The following is a 23,624-nucleotide window of genomic DNA, read 5'->3' on the forward strand; positions in this document are numbered from 1 at the left end:
TCTCATTAAGAACTTCTGTTTATTAATATATCACATATATGTATGTATATAAAAAGACAAGGCAAAAATTCCTAAGAGATATTACAATTGTGATCAAATATAATCGAAATATAAAGAATTAGGCCGGGCACGGTGGCTCATGCCTGTAATCCCAGCACTTTAGGAGGCCGAGGCAGGTGGATCACAAGGTCAGGAGTTCTAGACCAGCCTGGCCAAGATGGTGAAACCCCATCTCTACTAAAACCACAAAAATTAGTCGGGCGCAGTGGTGGGCACCTGTAATCCCAGCTACTTGGGAAGCTGAGTCAGGAGAATCGCTTGAACCCGGGAGGCAGAGGTTGCAGTGAGCTGAGATCGTGCCACTGCACTCTAGCCTGGGCGACAGAACAAGACTCCATCTCAAAAAAGAATTATCTGTAAGAAAAAAACACACCGATTCAATCAAAAAAAAAAAAAAAAGGACAGATGACTTAAATAGACAATCTCCAAAAGAAGAAATCTAGATAATCAGTAATATGAAATGACGCTCAACTTCAAAAAAAAAAAAATGAATGTTTAATACCAACGTTCATGACACTGAAAAAGTAAACTGATACATCCCCTTTGGCAAATAATTTGGCATTACTAAATAAAGCTGATATCATCTAATCCAGCAACCTCTCCTTGGTTACACAACCTTGAGAAACTCACAAAAATGTGCAATAAAGAAATATTCACAGAATATTCATAAAATTTATGAACATTCACAGAACGTTTATAAAAGGTCAAAACTAGAAACAAAATCTTCATAAGAAAAGTGGATAAACTACAATGTATTCAAAATTGGAATACAGCAATAAAAATGAATGAACGCAGCTACAAAGAACAAAATGGACAAATATCACACTTTTTTGTGCAACAGCAAGACAGGCAAAAAGCATATACAATGATTTTATTAATATACAGTTCAAAAAAGACAAAACTAAATATTATTATCTAGGTAAATATACACAAATTTTAAAAAGTAAAAAGAAAGTATTATGACAGAAATAATGACAACTCTGGCAGTAGGAGAGGTTGTGATTAAGAAGAGAAATTATGGGGAGGGGGAGCTTCTAGGGGTGTTGATGAAGTTCTATTTCGTGACCTGAAGGTGGTTTAATGGTTTCCTTTATTTTTCATTAGACTACATAAACATTTAATGTTCTTCTCTGTATTTTATGTCACTCCAAATATGTTTCACTCTAAAACTGCATACATTAGTGCCACTATCAAGGGCCTGAAGGATGCAGGGGTAGTGATTTTAACACATTCCCATTCAACTCACCTATTTACCTCATGCAGAAAACAGATGAATTTTGGAGAATGACAGTGATTATAAACTTAACTAGGTAACTCCAATTCTAATTGCTGTACCAGATGTGGTTTCACTGCTTGAGCAAACTAACACATACCCTGGTAACTGGTTTGCAAATACGGATCTGAAAAATGCTTTTTTCCCTCAATGTGTGTTAATAAAAACTGCCAGAAGTAGTTTGTTTTTAGCTAGCAAGACTGAAAGGCAATACACTTTCAGTCTTACCTCAGGGTTATATCAACTCTCCAGCCCTATGTCATAATTTAATCCAGAGACCTTGATCAACTTTCCCTTCCACAAGACACCACACCAACCCATTACATTCATGACCTTATGCTAATTGGACCTAGAAAGCAAGAAACTGCAATTACTCTAGGCTTATTGGTGAAACATCTGCATGTCAGAAGAAATGAGTAAGACAAAAACCAGGGGTGTCATGGACTGACTATATGTGTCCCCACCCCAAAATTCATGTTAAGATCCTAACTCCCAATGTAATAATAATAGGAAGTGAGACCTTTGGGGGGTCTGTCAGTCATGAGGGTGGCACCACCTTGAATAGGATTAGTGCTCTTATGAAACAGGAGCTCACTCACTCTCTCTGCTCTCCATCACATGAAGATACAAAAAGACGGCTGCAAAACAGAAGAGTGCCCTCACTAGACACTGGATCTGCCAGCACCTCGATCTTGGATTTCTCAGCCTCCAGAGCTGTGAGAAATAAATGTTTGTTGTTTAGGCCACCCAGTCTTTGGTAATTTCTTATAGCCTGATGTATTAATTCATTTTCACACTGCTGATAAAGATATACCCAAGACTGGGCAATTCACAAAAGAAAGAGGTTTATTGGACTTACAGTTCTGCATGGCTGGGGAGGCCTCACAATCATGGCAGAAGGTAAGGAGGAGCAAGTCACATCTTACACAGATAAAAGCAGGCAAAGAGAGCTTGGGAAGAGAAACTCCCATTTTAAAACCATCAGATCTCACAAGACCCATTCACTATCATGAGAACAGCATGGGAAAGACCCACCCCCAAGATTCAATCATCTCCCACTGGGTCCCTCCCACAACACGTGGGAATTATGGGAGCTACAGGATGAGATTTGGGTGGGGACACAGAGCCAACCCATATCACCCGAATAGACAAGGAGCCTTCCACCTCGGTGAAATTTCTAAGGGTCTGGTGGTGTGGTACATGTTGACATATCCCTTCTAATGTGAAGGAAAAGTTGTTTTCATCTAGTCCCTCCTAAAATCAAGAAAGACAGAATGCCTAGTAGGCCTCTTTGTATGTGGAAGGCAACATATTTCCCATTTGGATGTGCTACTCTAACCCATGTACTGAGTGTATCATTCAGGGTTTTCTAGAAAAACAGAACCAACAACCAATGGGGGGTGTGTGTGTATGTATATACAAATGTTTATATGTATATATACATGTGCAAATACATATATATGTGTATAAATATAGAGATTTATTTTAAGGAACTAGTTCACAAGATTATACAGGCTGACAAGTCTGAAATCTGCAGTGCGGGCAAGAGTTGATGTTTTACTTGAGTCCAAATTCTGTCACAGGAGCAAGCTAGCAAGCTGGAAACTCAGGCAAAATGTCTAGGTTACAGTCTTGAGGCAGAAATACTTGTTTTTCAGGAAACCTCAGTTTCTGCTCTTAAGGCCTTCAACTGATTGGATAAGGCCCACTCATATCATCTAGGGCAATCTCTCAGCATCAACTAATTACAGACACTAATCATATCTACAAATTACTTTCATGGCAACATCTAGACTAGTGTTCGACCAAACAACTGGGCACCACAGACCAGCCAAGTTGACACACACAAAAAATTATCCATCACACAAACTGAACTAAAAAGCTATTAGTTCTGAATGTGGCCCAGAACAAGAAAAGGCTCCGCAACAGACTAGGCTGCCATTGTAAGCTGCTGTGCCACTTGGGACATATGATCCAGTAGATCCAATAGTGCTTCAAGTTTCAGAGGCAGATAGAGCTTCTGTGTGAAGCCTCTGCTGACATGCTCACATAGGTTAATCAGAGTGCAGACCCTTAGGATCTTGGAGCAAAGCTCTGCCATCCTCTCTGGAAAAGTAGTCTCCTTTTGAGAAAGAGATTTTGGCTTGCTACGAGGCCTTATTAGAGACCAAATGCTGAACAATGTGCCAAGGAGTTGCCATGAGACCTGAGCTGCCCATTATGAACTGGGAGATACCTGGCCCCACAATTCATAAAGTGGGGCATGCTTGGCAGTACTCCCTCACTGAATGAAAATAGAATATGAAAGATCAAGATCAAACAGGCCCTGAAGGTTCAAGTAAGTTATATGAAGAAGTTGTACAAATGCCCATGGTCCCCATTCCTGCCACATTCCCTTCTCTCTCCCAGCCCACACCTGTGACCTCAGGGGAAGTTTCCTACTATCAGTTGACGGAAGGGAAAAAACATGGGTCTAGTTTACAGATGACTGTGCACAATATGCATACACCATCACAAAGCGGATGGCTGTAGCACTAACTGCCTTTCTGGAACAGTCCTTAAGGATCGTAATGAAGGAAAACTCTCCTGTGGACAGAACTTGGGGTGGCACACTTGGCTCTCATTTTGCATGGAAGAAGAAATGGCTAGAGGTGCCACCATGTATACCAATTCACAGGATGTGGCCTACTGTTTAGCTGGATGGCCAGAGAATTGGAAGGACATAATTGGGAAAATGGTAACAAAGGGATCTGGAGAAATAATGTAGATAGACCTCTTTGAATGGGCAAAAAATGTGAAGGTATCTGTGTCCCATGTGAATGCTGACCAAAGAGTGACCTCAGCAGAGCAGGATTTTAATAATCAAGTCGACAGAGTAACTCATTCTGCAGATACCAGCCAACTTCTTTCCCTAGCCACTTCCGTCACGAACAGAGAGGCCACAGAGGAAGGTGGCTCAGCAAAATGAACTTCTATGTACCAAGGCAGATCTGGCTACAGCTGCTAATGAGTGCCCAATCTGCCTGTTACAGAAATCAATAATAAGTCCCTGATATGCCACCATTCCCCAGAGTGATCAGCCAACTGTTTCATGAAAGGCTGATTATATTGGACCACTGCCATCATGAATGGGGCAGTGTTTTGTTCTTATTACAACGGATACTCTGGATATGGATTTCCCTTCCCTGCATGCAATCATTCTGCCAAACCCACAGAATGCCTTATCCACCATCTAGGTGTTTCACACAGCATTGCTTCTGATCAAGAAACACACATTACAGCACATGAAGTGTAGCAATGGACCCATACTCATGAAATTCACTGGTCTTACTTACCATGTTCCTCATCATCCTGAAGCAGCTGGCTTAACAGAATGGTAGAATGGATTTTTGAAGACTCAGTTATGTCGTCAGCAAGGTGACAAAAACTTGTGCAATATTTTCCATGAGGCTGCATATGCTCTAAATCAGCATCCAGTATATGGTACTATTTCTCCCATGGCCAGGATTCATGGATCCCAGAATCAAGAGAGAAATAAGAGTGGTGCCACTCACTATTATCCCTATTGTTTCACTAGCAAAATTTTTGTTGCCTATTCCTTAACCTTATCCTCTGCTGGTCTAGAGGTCTTAGTTTCAAAAAGAGGACTGTTTCCACTGGGAGATGGAATGATTCCACTGAACTGACATTAAGACTGCCACCTGGCCACTTTGAACTCCTCATGCCGCAGAATGAACAGGCAAAGAAGACCCAGGGTTACTGTACTGACAAGGGTTGCTAGTTCCTAAGAAGAAATTCAACTGCTACCATACAATGGAGGTATGAAAGACTAAGCCCACAAAACAAGAGATCTTGTAATTACTACCATGCTCTGTGGTTAAAGTCAGTGGAAAACTACAATAACCCAATTTAAGGACTACTTAAATTGGGTATGCCCAGACCCTTCAGGAATGAAGTTTTGGATCACCCCAACAGGCAAAGAACCACAAAGAGCCAAGGTGCTTGCTTAGGGAAAAGGAAAAATGGAATGGATAGTGGAAGAAGGTAATCATAAATAAAAACCAGCTACAACCATGTGACCAGCCACAGAAAACTATAATTGTTAGGTCTTCCTTATTTTGTAATGAATGTATTTAGATATTAAGCAAGTATCTTTGTTTTCTTGCTCTTTAACCCCCTTATCATCTGACATAAGATATATTAATAATAGCTAACTTTACATCATGATATTTAAGTTACAGTTTATTAGGGAAAATGAACATTACCCAGGGACTCTGCATCCTCTTCTGGAGAAAGGGTTGGCATGTTTTCAGTTGTTTGAAGGATATTCATATTATGTTAGGCAGAAGTACGAGTTTCTTATTGCGTTCATTTGAAGATGAAGTATCATTTAAGAAGATGTGTATGGGCGCCAAGTTGACAAAGATGGACTATGACAGTTTTTATGTGTCAACGTGTATACACTATAGTATCCAGTTATTCAGTCAAACACTAACCTGGGTGCTACTGTGATGGTATTTTGTAAACACAGTTAACATCTACGATCAGTTGACTTTAAGCAAAGGAAATTATTCTTGGAAATGTGGGTGGGCCTGATCCAATCAGTAGGAAAGTCTTTTCTGAGAAAGAAATTCTGCCCCAAGACGGCAGCATCATCACCTGCCCAAGAGTTTCCAATCTGCCAGCCTATCCTACGCATTTTGGATTTGGATTTGGATCTCTTCAATCACCTCAGCCAATTCCTTGAAATAAATCTCTATGTTTTATCTATCTCTACCTATGCAGATATGTAGACATACGTATAAAACAATTATTTTAAGTTACATCTTTGAGTATTTTAAGTGCAATTAATTAGTAATATAATTACAGATATGCACTATATAAAATTATATTAATTTTTAATAATGAACATACACATTCATTCTTCTGGTTCTATTTCTGTATAGAACCCTGACTAATATGGGGTCTTTCAAACATTAAGAGAAAAAATAGCCACTCTTTGCTTCAATGGATATATCTAGAACCCAAAGAAAGTACTGAAAGATTTTAGTTTAATAGAACAAAGAACTTTTCACAAACCAGAACTGTCTACTAATGGAAAAGTCATTCAGGAGTAATAAGTTCCCAGTCACCCAAAGTATTTGAGGAGCTAATGAATGACAATCTATAAGGGATACACCAGAGAAGTTCCTGTAATTAGCAGACAGTTTGAGCATTAGGCTTTATCCACTTCTTTGAGTTCAAAGTCTGTAATTCTGTAACAGAATGGCGTGATCTTAGATTATTAGCAAGATACATCTTAACCCAAGTAGAAAATGAAAGCAATATCAACCAAAACAGTAAAGAAAAAGGCTCAAATAAATCCTAAGTTTTAAAGGGATCAGGGACAAGGCAAGAAGCAAAAAAAAAAAAAAAAAGTTTAACTATTTGGTTTGGTGTTTATTGTATCTTATAACATTCAGCATTTGAACACAAGTTGTTCCAATTTCTTAGCTTTTTAAATTATATCACACAAAGGTATAAGCTTTTATGCCTTTACTTCACAATAAAGTTCATATGACAACGAACTTGACTTTCAGGACAACAGAATAGAAAGGCTTTCACTGTATTTAATATCCACATATAGCTCCACCTATACCACCTATTACCACCTCCACTGCTAACAAGGGAGCTCTAGCACTTTCTCTCCCTGGACAAAAGCCTACTAATTGGTCTCCCTGCTCTAAGACTAGACCTTCTAGAGTGTCATTTCAGTGAAATAGCTGAAGTGATCATTTCCAAACATAAATCAAATCATGTCACACCTCTTCTCAAAAACCCTACAGTAGCTCCCCATCTCAGAGTAAATGACATACAATGACAATGTCCTTACATCTTGTAGATGATGTCTACAAGACTCTGTACATTCTAGCCTAGACTACCTCTCTGATCTATTCTATTACTCTCTCCACTGCTTACTCCACACCAGCCCTGTGGTCTCCTGGAAGTTTCTCCAAAAATCCAACAATGCCATCCCTCAGGGCCCATGCACATGCCATTCTCTCCACCTGAAGGGTATCTTATCACTCTGTCCCTTCCTTCCCTCTTCTCAAATGTCAACTATGAAGATTTTCCTGACCACCTTAAATAACAGCAAACACACATACACTTTCCCTACCACTCTCTTCCTTCTCACCCTAGTTTTATTTCCTTCATTGCATTTATCATCTCCTGATAAATATTTGTCGACTCATTAACTGTCGTGTCCTCACTGAAATTAAGCTCATTGTTTTCTTCATTGCTCCAATACCTACAATACCTGTAAGTGTCCAATGAGTATATACTGAAGTAATATATTAGCCTTAAGCTAAAATTTCAAACAATCTTCTCAGTTATATAAACATGCTCCTAAACAGAAAAAGCTTTAAGAAGGAAAAAGTTCATATACTGTCCTAGTTCTCCTTACATCCTTCTCACTGATTTGGTTTTACAGAGAATATGAAAGGAAAGTAAATGTTCTGCCTGTCACAGTTCTCCTCTGTTCCACTTAACCTCAAATTATGAGCTCACATAGCCACAACTTCCTTGTTTGTCAAATAAGAGGAACTGGCCTATGGTGATAAGCTTCTTAAAAATCAAGTATCTAAAAATCATTTTTGAAATAAGGTTTATATGTAATTTTCAATAAGCCATAATGGAATGTCTCAGTAATCAGGATAAATCAACACTGTATATTTACATGAATAGACATATATGTATACCCTATATATATATAACCTGAGGTGCTACATTTGACTTCATTCTCATAATGCAACTAGCACTGAATGCTGTATTTTAAGTTTTACTGCTCTTATAAACTACATAGCCTGATAACCAAGGTAAACAATTTGTATATCTGAAAGTTACATTCTGACTTCACCCAGGCAAAACACAAACCTGAAAAAATACTCAGAAATGAAAACTATGTTACAAATATCATACATTAAAATCCTATATGCTTTATTCAAAAGAGGATCCTTCATACCATCAATATTGACAACTCAAGCCTTGATACCCCTATTTTCCAGTCTTAGCAGATACCAAAAAATAAAGATACCTGTCCAGTAAATAAGCTGATATAATCATATGCTGATGACTCCATTTATTTACATTCAAAAACAGGGAAGCAAATCTATGGCATTAAAGTAAGGACAGTGGTCACTTGGGCAAAGGCACATAGCGATTTCAAGAGGGCATGGAGGACTTCTGGGTAAAGGTAACGTTACGTTTCTTGATCTGGGTGCTAATAACATGTGCGTATTCACTTTGTTAAAAATGGTTGAAATGAGCTGTATACTGATGATTTGAGCCCTTTTCTGTACTGTTATACTGTATTTAAGTAAAAAGCTTTTGAAAAACTAGATATTACAGCAATTCAAAACCATGAAAAATAACGTTGAACATGAACAGCGGAACACAAATCAACAATCCGTAAGAATATCTGTGTTTTTCATGTGTACCAACACTAAAATATTGTGCCTACTAACTGCACCCACTACATTCTAACTGCACCCACTACATTCTAATTAAGAAAGTAGAGAACTAAGTAACACATTTTAGAAATAATTTGCCTCCAAAATGTTTGAAATAAAGTAAGTTTTATAACTCAAAGGAGTCAAGGTTCAATTACTCAAGAGGCAAGAGTACTGGTTAACGATATGAATCTTGTTGTGAGAATTCTGTCTCACCCACTTGCCAGTTCCGTGAACTCGTGTTTAACCTCCCTGGGTCTGTGTTATATCACCTATAAAATAGGGATCTACCCCATAAGCTTGTGAGGACTAAATGAGTTATTTCATGTAAAGCATTCAGAGCAGGTGCCTGATATATGTAAGTACTCAATAAATGGTTGTTCACCCATGTGGGATACTTAATCCCCCAATGGTGCTAAACAGGGTGTTTCTACTACGGCCAACTGACAGATGAACACTGAAATGCAAAGAGCCCCTTCTTAAAACAGCTTGTACATTACCCTGCCTATACAACGAGACAACTTCCTGTTAGTTTACTTTATATTTAAATGTCCTAGAGTAGCTGCAGTAGAAGCAATAAGTTATTCTGGTTCTTTTCTAAACCTTTATTACAAACAGGCTTAAGAATTAAATAACCATTTTAAGTAGAGCATCATCATAGAAGGAAACTGTAGAATTTTAAAATACAGTAACAGCTAATGCTTTCTAAGAGTTACTATGTAGAAAACACTGTACTAAACATTTTCCTATACTGATCTTTATTGCTCACAACAACCCTATTAAGTAGGTATGTTGTTCACCCTCACTAAAATGGCCTAAGTCTCTTTTACTGGAGAACACATTTTATCTCATCTTTTTCACCTTCCTAACCAGGCGCACACAGTCTCCCACATCGAAGGGGCTCAGGACTATTTGCAGGAACTGGTTCGTTATAAAGATGATCGGCTGTAACTCTCAAGCCCAACTTGCATTTGGGTGAATTCTAGCGTTAGCATAAGGAACTCAGGTATCTAATCCCATTATTTCAATCCCATTTGAGATAACTTCCCTGGTTTGCTGAGAGGCTCATCCATTTGTGACATATTAATCCAAGTAACAACCTGATAATACTATTACTCACAGTAACTTTTCAAAGAGGAAGATAAATGCCAAGGATCAATTTCATGGCTATATAATATGAAAATAAGCTATCACCATCACACCAAAATACATAACCTTACAGATTTACATGGCTCACTCAGCACAGCCATGTACATAGTGCTTTGTTTCTGTCAATTAAAAAAGGAACATTTGATACAGCATTAAGTCTCCTTCAAAGAGATTAACAAACATAGCAGTAAATTTTCATTTGTAAATTAACCTTCAAAGAGTCTTTTCATACTGTAGTTTAATTATACAATTCTATTTTTACTGCAGCTGTGTTACAAAGAATGGATCTGTTAAACTGCTTTACCCACCATAATGTAACTTATTATACACTTTCAGTACCTCAGGCAATGTCCTAGCATATACTAGTATATCTCATTCCTGTGTTTCTATAATAAAGTAATTCCGAGACATAGTGCCAATCCTTCTATTTCCCAAGGGAAAAAAATACCTAATTCACTGAACACCAAATTACATACAATATAAGACAGGTATGTACGTACATGTTTTCAATTTAATCCTTACCATGACCTTTAAAGACAGTGATTCTCTCTTTATTTTTAACTCAAGGAGAAATTGAAGCAAAGGATTCTGAGTTAGCAAATAATATACAATTTATATGCAAGTTTATTTATAAAGCCTAGTTCATTCCTTTATTTCACACAGTTTTCCTCCCAACCCTCCCTCTTTCTCATGCTTCAGGGCAGGTTTCTCTGATCATCAGTCCCCATGGTAGAAAAGACACACAAGGCCGGGTGCGGTGGCTCACACCTGTAATCCCAGCACTTTGGGAGGCCAAAGTGGGTGGATCACCTGAGGTCAGGAGTTTGAGACCAGCCTGGCCAACATGGTGAAACCCTATCTCTAATAAAAATACAAAAAAAATTAGCCGGATGTGGTGGTGCGTGCCTGTAGTCCAAGCTACGTGGGAGGCTGAGGCATGAGAATCACTTGAACCCAGGCAGTGGAGGTTGCAGTGAGCCAAAATGGTGCCACTGTACTCTAGCCTGGGCAACAGAGTGAGACTCCATCTTAATTTAAAAAAAGACACACAGACAGCACCTGGATTTACATATAATAGTTCAAGTCATAACAAGAGACTAATGGGCCAGGCATAGTGGCTCATGTAATACCAGCACTTTGGAAGGCCGAGGCAGAGGACTGCTTGAGCCTGGGAGTTCGAGACCAACCAGGGCAATATAGGGGGATCCCATTCCTACAAAAAAAATATAAAAATTAGCTGGGGATGGTGGCACATGCCTGAATTCACCCCCAGCTACTAAGGAGACTGAGGCAGGAGGATCACTTGAGCCTGGAAGGCAGAGGTTGCAGTGAGCTACAATGGCACCACTGCACTCCAGCCTGGGTGACAGAGCCGGAACCTGTCTCCAAAAAAAAAAAAAAAAACAGAAAGAAAAACAAAAAGAAAGAAATTTAAGAAACTAGGTTTCTAGATAAAACCAGAATTACAAGGGGGCACTGCTTCTTGGCCTTTTGGCTAAGATCAAACGTAGAATTACGATTGGGGGAAAAAAATTAGCAACAACTGAAACTTTACAAAACTGGAAAAAATGAAACCGCAATTAACTTATTATTAATAGAAAGCTCAACCCTTTACATGATATCACATTTTTACAAGAATCACCATAAGAGAATGTCAGAAAAGAATCAGTCTTCATCTTCTCATTAGTTTTACACATCTTTTGCCAGAGCAATCTCAACCCCCAATTACAAGGGACAGTGTATTTAACAACATAGAAAAGGGAAATCAATCATACTCTAAATAATCAAAGAAATAAAAACATGACATTTCACTGAAAATACCAAAGATTCTTTTTCAATAAAAACGCTATTGGGCACTCAAAAACACAATCCTTCCAGAAAGCAATCTGTCAGTAAATATACACAAATATGTATTTTTTAAACCTTAAAATATTCATATCTTTTAATTTAATAGTATGCTTGTAGGAAGGTGCCCTTAAAATACAAAGTGCAGAAAAGATTCACGCAAATAAATGTTTATAACAATTTTTTTTTTTTTTTTTTTTTGAGACGGAGTCTCGCTCTGTCGCCCAGGCTGGAGTGCAGTGGCGCGATCTCGGCTCACTGCAAGCTCCGCCTCCCGGGTTTACACCATTCTCCTGCCTCAGCCTCCCGAGTAGCTGGGACTACAGGCGCCCGCCACTTTGCCCAGCTAGTTTTTTTTTTTTTGTATTTTTTTTTTTTTAGTAGAGACGGGGTTTCACCATGTTAGCCAGGATGGTCTCGATCTCCTGAACTCGTGATCCGCCCGTCTCGGCCTCCCAAAGTGCTGGGATTACAGGCTTGAGCCACCGCGCCCGGCCTATAACAATATTTTTTAAAGAAAACTCAAAACAATCTATCCAACAATGGGAATCTATCCAACAATGAGTAAGCAATTTATATCTTCCATTCCATTTAATAGTTAAGAAAAAGCTCAGGATACGTTGCATTTTTAAAAGATGCAAAATTCTATCTAAAAGGATTGCAACTTGTCTTAGTCCACTCAGGTTGCTATAACAAAATACCTTATACTGGGTAATTTACAAAGAACAGCAATTTTTTTGCTTATAGTTCTAAAGGCTGGGAAGTCCAAGATAAAGGCACCAGCAGATTCAGTGTCTGGTGAGGGCTCTCCTGCTTTACAGGTGGCACCTTGTTGCTATATCCTTACATGGCAGAAGGGAAGGGCAAAAATGGCTTTTTTTCTTTTTTTTTTTGAGATGGAGTCTCGCTCTGTCTCCCAGGCTAGAGTGCAGCAGTGCAATCTCAGCTCTCTGCAACCTCTGCCTCCAGAGTTCAAGCCATTCTTCTGCCTCAGCCTCCCAAGTAGCTGGGACTACAGGCATGCACCACCACACCTGGCTAATTTTTGTATTTTTTGTACAGACGGGGTGTCACCATATTGGCCAGGCTGGTCTCAAACTCCTGACCTCAGGTGATCTGCATGCCTCGGCCTCCCAAAGAGCTGGGATTACAGGCATGAGCCACCACGCCCAGCCCCCTCTGGCCTCTTTTAGAAGGGCACTAACCCCATTCATAAGGGTTTTGTCCTTATGACCTAATCACTTCCCAAACGCTCGACCTCTTAGTACCACCATCACCTTGAGGGTTAGGTTTCAACATATAAATGCTGGGGAAACACACATATTCAGAACATAGCACAACCACATAAAATAATACCACATATACATATAAAATAGAACAATACCAAAATGGTTCTTTCTGAAGAGTACAATTTGTTTTATTCTTGTCTACACTTCTATTTTCCAAGTTCAAAATAAGAAAACCTACGTATGTAAGAATGAAATTTGAGATAACATAGTACCCATTTCAAGAATCCTAAGGTCTTTGAAAAAAATCATTTCTAAAACATTTAAGTTATCGTATCTGGTTTAAAATGCATTAAATATTTCCTCTAGCTTAATTCTAATTTGGCTGTCTATTCTTAGGGGAAAAAAATTTACATATATATATATATATATATATATATGAAGGTTTATGCACAAAAGGTATGAACCAAGGCATTCATCCAAAAAGTTTTATGGAGTACCTACAAGACACTGTGTACTATCTAGATACTACATGTAGTAGTATACTACAAGGGCCCAATCCTTTTACAGCTTATATTTCTGTGGATAAGTACAGGTAACAAGTTAATAAGCATATTAAAATGTAATTTCTGGTTATAAGTATTATGAAGGAAATTAACAAAATACTGCTTATGTTTATCAGAGACAGTACAGACTGAGCCTGCTCCTATAGGAAGTCACCAAAAAAAGTCCTGAGAAAAATACAAAACCGAAAATATACTACATCCAAACATGCAAAAAGCTGAGAAAGAACAATCAAGACATGGGAAATCTCAAGTGCCAGGGCCCAGAAACAAAGAAAGAGTTTCACATACTCCAGCAGCAGAAAGGAAGCTGGATAGATGGAAACGGTAAAAACAGATGAAGCTACAAAGGTAGACAGGGGCCAGATCATGCAGTGATTTGCAGGTCAGTGTGAAAGGTTTCTATTCTATCATAATTACGTGAGAAGTCATTAAAGAGGGGGAGAAAATTACCCTATGTGTACAGTCTTCTGAGATTAGGCTGCAGAAGGTAAAGAACGGTAACAAGAAGTTAGGAAGGTACTGCAGGAATCCCAGTAAGAGGGAACGGTAGCCTAGACCAGAGTGATGGCAATGAAAATAGAAAAAAAGCAGAGAAACTCAAGACATAATGTAGTGCCTAGAACCCATAGTATTTGCTGGCAGGAGGTCAGAATGTAGGCAATGAGGGCCCAGAACAATCAAGTATACCTCTTAGGACTCTGGCTGAATCATTACTTACAAAGCTAAAACTTAAAGTGTGTTTCTAATAATAAGGAATAGTTATGTATACTATGAAGCATCCGTGAGATGAAACATTACTAATGTTTGTGGAAGGCTTGCTTCTCTTTACTATCTATGAGGTAATGGACACGATACTTATATAGTCCTTCAGTTTCCTCAAATAATTACTACAAATAATACCTATTGCTCTCATAGAGTTGTTGGGAGAATTAAATGTGAATCTATGAAAAACACTTAACACAGTGACTGTACTCGATAAATTAAAGCTATCAGAAGTCATAGTCATAACATCTCACCACCTAGAATAAAAAAAAAAAAAAGGGTATTCAATAAATGTTTTGTACATGAATAGAAAAGCAGATAAAAGAAATGGTATAATATCCCAGGTCATCTGACTCAATCCCATAATCCTTCTACAAAACTATGCACTCTTCACCACAGGCAGGTAAAAAAAGATTAACAGTTTCACAACCGTTAGACTGTGAAATCAACTAAGTGAAACCATGAAATCCTCATTAGAGATTTTTGGTACAAATTATACAAAAATGCAAGATCTACACTGTCATGTAGATTACACAGTTAAGTAAATACACAGTCAAGTAGATTAACTAGAATAATAGGTAAGTTTCTGAGTCACAAAAGTAATTGAAAAGTTTACTGGCCTACTTACAGGCTGATGAGTCAAGCTGAATGCAATACAAAAAGAGCACATGACGGGAGACAAAGCAGCAAGAAAACACAAAAATATAGTCAAAAGTCAGATGGTGATATGGTTTGGCTCTGTGTCCCCACCCAAATCTGATCTCCAATTGCAATCTCCATGTGTGGAGGGAGATCCTGATGGGAGGTGACTGGCCCACAGGGGCAGTTTCCCCCACGCTGTTCTCATGATAGTGAGGGAGTTCTCATGCGAGCTGATGGTTTTAAGTGTGGCACTTCCTTGCTCTCTCTCTCTCTCTCTCTCTCCTGCCGCCATGTAAGATGTGCCTTGCTTCCCCTTCACCTTCCGCCATGATTGTAAGTTTCCTGAGGCCTCCCAAGCCAGGTGGCAGTGCAAGTCAATTAAACCCCTTTTGTTTACAAATTACCCAGTCTCAGGGACTATCTTTATAGCAGTGTGAAAATGAACTAATACAGATGGGGAATACAAGTGAGTGACTAAATAAGAGAACAGAACCCGAAACCTGGAAGGAAAGGAAAAAGAGATATACCAAAAATCAGGATTAGTCAGAGTCTGAGAGACAATTACAGACTAGGAGAAGCAGGTAATTACCTCTCCCACCCACAACGCCCAGGCAAAGATCCACTGTTCCTAGGGGAGAGATAGAAGTAAAAGACTACTACACTTCAAGGACACAGAGACCCTCCTGACCCATGATCCCATACCAAAACTAAGCAGGAGTACACTACTGCTAGAGGAAGGACAGAAAACTCTCCGTCCCAAGTACTACCCTCAGTCATGAGACACAATTTGGCTGCCATGGGAGGGGAAAGATTAGGGGGAGAGGAGAAGACCGAAAAGGTTCTACTCTCAAGACTCAGGCTCACAAGCCCTACCTAAGACTGAAAGTAGACCAGGAAAACCAAGAACTTCTCCACCCCCATTACAAACCTACCCCATATAAAAAAGAATCCACTATAGAACAGGATGTTGCTGACAGCTGCCAACAGAGCAGTGTCTTAGTCCCTTTGTGCAGCCATAACAGAATATCTGAGACAGTGTAATATATAAAGAACAGCAATCCATTTATATTTCCTCACTGTTCTGGAGGCTGGGAAGTCCAAGATGAAGACACCAGCATCTAGCTACAGCCTTCTTGCTGAGTCACTACATGGCAGAAGGGCAAAGAGAGAGAGACAAAAGGGAGCCACGCTTGCCCTATATTTTATAACATTAATCCCATCTATGAGGGCAGAGCTCTCATGGTCAAAGTACCTCTTAAAGGTCCCATTTCTCAGTACTGTTACAAGGGCAATTAAATTTCAACAGGAGTTTTGGAGAAGACAAATGTTCAAACCACAGCAAGCAGGAACACCACTCAGACCATCCAAAGCACAAAATAACAGCAACCCGCCACCAGAGAAATTTAGGTCTGTGGTGCACTGAAGGTGATGATAGTAACAACAGAGCCATATCCAGCCCAAGTAATGACAAAACTAACTCAACCTACCATACTAACAGTGTGACAGAGGAGGTGTACCCATTTCTAGACACAGGTTCTTCTATCATTCGAAAATTATGAGACACACTTAAAGAAGGAAAAAAAAAAAAACCCATCGTTAAGAGATAAAGCAAACAACGGAACCAAACAGAGATTACCTAGATGTTGGAACTAATCAGAGATGCTAAAATAACTATGATTCAAAAATATGTTAAAAGAGGTAAAGGAAAAGATTAACATGTTAAAGGATCTGGACAACATAAGAACAGATACGAAATTTTAGTAGGGATATGGAAACTATAAGAGAGTCAAATAGGAACATTAAAATTAAAAAAAAAAGAATTTATCAAAGATGGAGAATCCCTTTGAAAGGATTATTCATGAACTTAGGTCAAAAGGAGTCATCCAAACTGAAACAGAAAAAAAAGGCGAGAGGTGTTTTTTTAAATAAAGAAACTGTAAGGAAACACCATTAACAAATAGTCTAACATATACTTAATTGTTGTCCCAAGGGAGACTAGAGAAAGCAAAGGAAAAAAGAATTATCTGAAAAGACAATGGCCAAGATTTTCCAAAATTAGCAAAAGACAACCAAGATCCAAAGAGGTCAGAAAGCCCTCTTAAAATTGGTTAAGTTATAGTTACCTTAAATCAGGCAAGTCAAAGCAAAAGGTTAATACAAAACAATATAGCTTGAAATAACTAACTATTGGAAAGTACATATGTAACAGATATTGTAAAAATATTTCTATCACTGATAAAAAGATGACATTCTATTTACCATCTCCACACGAAAAAAAAAAAAAACTCAAATGGTCTAAAACAGAAAAGACAGTAAGAGACAGAAAAAACCTGAACTGTAAATTATAATCCAATAATTAAACACATACTATAGTTTTCTGCCAAAAGCCACTAAACCAACGAAGACACTGACTACAGTACTTTGGCCAAAAAACTGTCAATTTTCAGCAAGTACATTAAATAAAGGAATTTGGTTATGAGTTACAAAAACGATTATTATATATAAATTTAGTAAGTCCTCTAGATGATAATTCCAATTTATGAAAATTCTAATGACCCACAAATTTATCTATGGTTTCTCATTTCCACTATTGTGAGAATTTTTACGTTAGAGTAACTGGAAAAGAAGGGATCTAGAGATTGATAAGAGTAACGCAAGGCAGAGACAGTTTTAATACTTTTAAAATGCAACCCTGAGTTAAAGGAAACCTAGGTAAAGTTCACTTGGCCTTAAAAGTGTATCCCTGTGACTCAAAAGTGGGAAAGTGCTACAATCCAAAGACCTACCTATGTGGTGGGAACAGAGCCAGGAGAGACTGTCCAACATCCTCATGTCTTAACATAAAGCCTCTAGAGGAAGAATTCTAATTTTACCAATACCCTGTTACTGAAGTGGTTTCATCCATAGTGGCGGAGAAATTAAAAGACTTCTTAAATAAGTTTACCCCAAACCTTTTCCATTTGATTCATCCAAATCAATCAACATTTCTGAGACCGTGTGGACTCCTAAGACATGTGAATCAACAATTCCAAGTAACAAAAACAAGACATCTAGCTTTTCAATGGATTGGACACTGAGCCGCTAATATGCTCCTTTGTGTACATACTATCTACTACAAGCGAACATGGGTTTTCAAACATCTCATAAGCTACAGAAGGAAATACTGAACTCTTCCTAATAATAAAAGGATGATAAATGGAAACTAACTTTTCTGAATTACTAATTCAGAACATGCAAATGATTACCATGGTACTTTCTTTTAGCAAATATAAATATTAATAAGGGCCTTTGTGAGGCTACGGACTGTCTGAAGCCTATTTTTCCCAAAGGTCTGTTTTTCAATTTGAAATTTTCCTTGTATAAGATTTTTCAAGAACATCCCCGTAATTAATTAGAAAGGAATTGTCTATAAACATATCATGTCTTGCTTGGGAATTTGTATTTAACTAAAAACAGCTCCCATTTATCCAGAAATCTTGAAGACTGACTAAATACAAAGACTTATTATCTTTTCATTCCTACAGAGTCTGTTCTCATGTTGTTACATTATAAATTAGAGGCCTGAGACTCATACCAGCTTCTTACTCTTTTACTAATTAGAACACGAAGAAAAAAATAATCCTAATTATTAACGTATTTAGGGCTTACGATGAATCTATCATGACTACCAGTCACCTGCCTGAAAACAAACTTAAAGACTTCAAAATGTAAAACTAAATTTTTAGTACACTATAAAAGTTACCAGATAATGTTATAAACACGTTTAAACAACTCATCATAGATTATTCATATATAAGTTTAGTTACATTCAGAGGACCAGCATATGTGCATATTTCTATGAGATTTTTAAACAAATCTCATAAAAAATACTATACAGCATATGGCAAAAATAACACAAAACTAGGAGTTAACAGATCTGACTTCTAATTCTAGGTCTATTACACTAAGTTAAACTTGATTGTAAGTTAAGAATATGGATATGCTTTGTATAAAACTCAAAGAGATTTATCATTGTGATTTGTATAACTGATATTATGAGTTAAAAGATTAATAAATAAAACCAATGTGCCATTCAGTTTCAATTAGAGGAATCTGCAAACTAGTGAGTACTGGAATGCGTAGCAATCATAATATGAAGAAGCTGCCAATTTTATTCTAAGACCACATACTGCACATAGCAAAACTACAATTGGCCAACAAACGACCACAGCATTAAAAGTAAAATTATGACAGCAGCAACTTCATTAGTTTAGTTTTCTCCTACTTCTCCGGCATCTAAAAAGTGTCTGCTGTCTAGCAAATAGTAGACATTCAAACATTTATTGAATAAATATCCTCCACAACTAAGTGGCACAATATAACCTCATAGTCTATGCCTAATACTTATCGATTTTACTACTTCCAATTTCATATTAACCAGCACTTTTTAATGTTCTTAAAAATCTGTGAGACTATAAATAAAATTGTAATATTTTAAATAATCCATTCTTTTATTTCCCTAAACTCGAAAAGATATGAAATTATCCGTTAAAAGAGGAGAGTTCATAACTTAAGCCAAATGAGTAATATATTAATAACTGCTCAGTTTATGTAAATGAAGAACTGAAAGCTGATCCTATAACATTTGTCCACTAGAAGTTACTAGTCACCAATAAAGATGTGCCACAGTTCTTCCCAAAAGTACTTAACAGTACTTAGTGTCAGGCGGACGTTGGGGGTGCTGGGGCCTAATGGTTAGACAAGACTCTTGGGCAGGCAGATGGCTTCTCGGTGGCAGGCTGTAGGGGCCTCTGTGCGCTGGAGATCTCTCCAGCACCAGGAGCAGCTTGAGGACAGCAAGGAGCTGCAGCCTGTGGCCAGCCATCCAGGAGACCTCTGCCACAGCCCTGGGTTCCCTGTGCAGACAGTTCCAAAGGAGGCTGTCCCCGACAGCCGTCAACCTCAACCTCTGGGGAGACCCCTCCTGGAAACACCTGGAAACCCCAGAGCCAGGGCAGCAGAGCCTCCAGGCTGCAGCTCGCTCAGCTAAGAGTGCCTTGGATGCCAAGTACCAGAGAATCCAAGAGACCTGACACCAAGTGGCTAGTGGAGACTCAGGTGAAGGCCAGGAGGAGGAAGAGAGGGGCACAGAAGAGCAGTGGATCCCCGACTCACAGCCTGGGCCAGAAGAGCACCCAGCTGTCTGGAGGCGCCCCTGCCCACTCAGCCGCAGACCTCTGGGAGAAGGAGCATCACTGCCTCTCTGCCCGGATGGGTTCACGTACCCACCCACTACGGCGGTTGAGGCAGGAGTCTGCCTTCCAGAGCCCTTACTCCTTGACAGAGCCCCTCTGCTCTCCCAGCGAGTCTGACAGTGACCTAAAGCCTGTGGAGGCAGAACAGCATCTCCAGAAGCTGTCCCAAGAGCTGGACGAAGCCATTATGGCAGAAGAGAGTGGTGACATGAGTGTCTCTCTCACTGATGACAGAGGAAGTGCCCTGCAGGAAACAAGCCCTGTCTGATCACCAAAACTTCATACCCAAGGATGTCTGTGCTTCCCCATGAGCTTCCTGGACAAAGGAGTCATTAGTAACCCTGGGCCACTGCTAACAAGGACCTAACAAGGGCCCCAGAGTCCCCCTGCTCTGGCCACATCTAGCCAAAATGATTTAGTTCAGAACTAACATGGCAGCAACGAGAATGGAAAGAACTTTTTTTTTTTTTTTCCAGATGGAGTCTCACTCTGTCACCCAGGCTGAAGTGGAGTGCAATGGCATGATCTCAGCTCACTGTAACCTCCACCTCCAGGGTTCAAGCAAGTTTCCTGCCTCAGCCTCCTGAGTAGCTGGGATTACAGGCACCCAGCATCATGCCTGGCTAATTGTTGTATTTTTGTAGAAATGGGGTTTCACCATGTTGGCCAGGCTGGGCTGAACTCCTGACTTCAGGTGATCTGCCTGCCTCGGCCTACCAAAGTGTTGGGATTACAGGTGTGAGCCACCACACCCGGCCTGTTACCCTCTGAATTAAACTCAAACATAAGGTAATAAGGTCTATGCGGCTCTGTACCATCCAGTCCTTCCCTTTTCTATAGCCAGATCTCATCCGACATTCCCCCTCCCTCAAGATGCTGGGTCAAAACGATACTCTTTCACTTCTTCAAATAATTCCAATTCTGTCTTGCCTCAAAGTCTCTGTCCGTGTGGAATGCTATTCCCCAGTTCTTCAGACTTGGCTCTTTATTGTCCTTCAAGATGCCACCTTAAATGTGACCTTCTTAGAAGCCTTCTCTAGCCTACCTAAATTAAAAACTGCCCCCACATTATTTTCTATTTTATGTCTCTTTTGTTCCTTAATAGCATTTCTCACAACTCAAAATAGCATTTGTATTTTCTATCTTCCCAACTGAAATGCAAGCTCCATGGGAACAAAAACCTCAATCTCATTCATCTCTGTATCCCCAATACTTATCACATGCCTGTAATATACTTGGCATTCAAATATTTACTAAGTAATTTCACATTTTTAAAAAATCACTCTATGAGCCTATTATTAAATATATCAATATGCATACATATCTATAAGATTGCAAAAAACAAAATTTTGATGTTATCTTTGTTTTTTGTTTTTGATTTTTGAGACGGAGTCTCACTCTGTCACCCAGGCTGGAGTGCAGTGGCGTGATCTCGGCTCACTGCAAACTCCACCTTCTGGGTTCACAACATTCTCTTGCCTCAGCCTCCCAAGTAGCTGGGACTACAGGCACCCACCACCATGCCTGGCTAATTTTTTGTATTTTTAGTAGAGATGGGGTTTCACCGTGTTAGCCAGGATGGTCTCGATCTCCTGATCTCGTGATCCGCTCGACTCGGCCTCCCAAAGTGCTGGGATTACAGGCGTGAGCCACCGCGCCCGGCCCATCTTTGTTATTTTTAGCTGTTGAAGTAGATGTATTTTCTATATTTACTTTTCAGTATGTTCTAAATTTTTTATAATAAACCTTTAAACTCATAAATTAAAGATTTTAAAGTCTAACATTTCAACTGCAAAATGCTTTAAATCTTTAAATGATATAAATAAAGGTACAAAATGACTCAGGCTTATGATACAATTAATTTTTTTTTAATATCATGGTGCTTCTCAATGTCACCGTCTATACTTAGCTTCATATTTCTAGAGAGTTTTAACTAATCTCGGACCATTCGTGGTCCAGTTATTTAGATCAACTAACTGCTTCAAACTATGTCTTCGTACTTTTTAAAATGCAACATAAAATATCTTAATGACACTCAATAAATCAAAGCGTATTTCTACAACTATCTTACCTCTGTATCTACAGATAAAAAGAAAAATGTAAGTCAATAATACCTGAATACTTACCCTTGCCAGGCTCTATTCTAAGCATACATAGAGTTATTCATTTATTCTTTGCAGCCCATTTTAGAGATAAGGAAATTTAGGCGCTAACAGACTAAATCATCTACCCAAAATTACAAAACCACTGTCAGACTGGGATTCAAACTAAGAAAATCCTGCTCTAGTCTAGAGGCTATGCCCTTCATCACACTATACAAAAGTGGAAACAGGCCAGGCATGGTGGCTCATACTCATAATCTAAGCACTTTGCAGGGCGAGGTGGGAGGATTGCCTACGCCCAGGAATTTGGGATCAGCCCTGGGCAACATACCCAGACTCTGTCTCTACCAAAAAAAAAAAAAAGGTGAAAACAAACTTATGGGCCAGATAAAAGTTCAAGATATAAGATGCTATGCTTCTTAAAAATTACATTCCATCATCCTTGTATTTATGAAAACAAAGCACAAACAGCAATTACGCATTTATCGAAAAGCCGAGTCAAACTGAACAAACTGAGTCAAAGTTTAATTTTAAAAAGGACAAATTACTGGGCCTCAGATATATTTTATAGGAGTCGTATTCCAAGATTTTGGAATATTTAATAGCAAAATTTTGTTATTTACCAAAAATAAATGAAGGAGGAACTCCTAAGGCCATTGGACAATAAAGATCTAGAATGTAAATTAATCACAACGTTTGTATCTGCTCCTTCTCCAGCCTCATTTCCTGATTCAACTCCATATATACCTTATGCTTAACATGAAGATCCTTGGCACTGGGGGATTTTTAAAGTACAAACTATTTGAGAGCAATCCTAAATTTCTGTTAGATGTACTAACTCATGGAGATAACCTCACAGGGATTCTCTAAGGATTAAATTGGATAAAACACACAAAATGCCTGGCAAAAATTTAAATCCCACATGCAAATATGGATAATGCTGCACTGCAAAAGGGCCCAGCATTGACTCTGTCATCCTGGGTATTTGGTAATTCACAATCATATTTAGCATTCTCAAATGTCAATGCCTATAATAATCGTCACTCCCCACCCAGCTTCCTCGCTTCACACCTCTGGTTTTCCACCATGCCTTTCTCCATCTGACAAACTCATACATTCTCGGCAGACACTTCTACTCTGGATATTTAAGAAAAAAAAAAAAAAAGGACTCACTAACAACCTGCATCTCCACATCAAAATTAGTAACTCCATCTTTGTAATTCAGTAAAATACAGCACATAGCCTTAGGCCCTTTTACCCTTATCACAACTATCA

General features: G+C 38.8%; 1 protein-coding gene and 1 pseudogene across 4 annotated transcripts in view; one reads left to right on the forward strand and one right to left on the reverse strand.

Moving 5' to 3' along the window:
- The window catches only part of STIM2 (stromal interaction molecule 2), a 166,001-nt gene that overhangs the window by 132,354 nt on the left and 10,023 nt on the right, over positions 1-23,624 (reverse strand). The gene's annotated exons all lie outside the window — the stretch shown is intronic.
- On the forward strand, positions 19,773-20,558 carry LOC103884286 (annotated as a pseudogene).

Source organism: Papio anubis, chromosome 3 (genome assembly GCF_008728515.1).
Source record: "Papio anubis isolate 15944 chromosome 3, Panubis1.0, whole genome shotgun sequence".
Classification (NCBI taxonomy): Eukaryota; Metazoa; Chordata; class Mammalia; order Primates; family Cercopithecidae; genus Papio; species Papio anubis.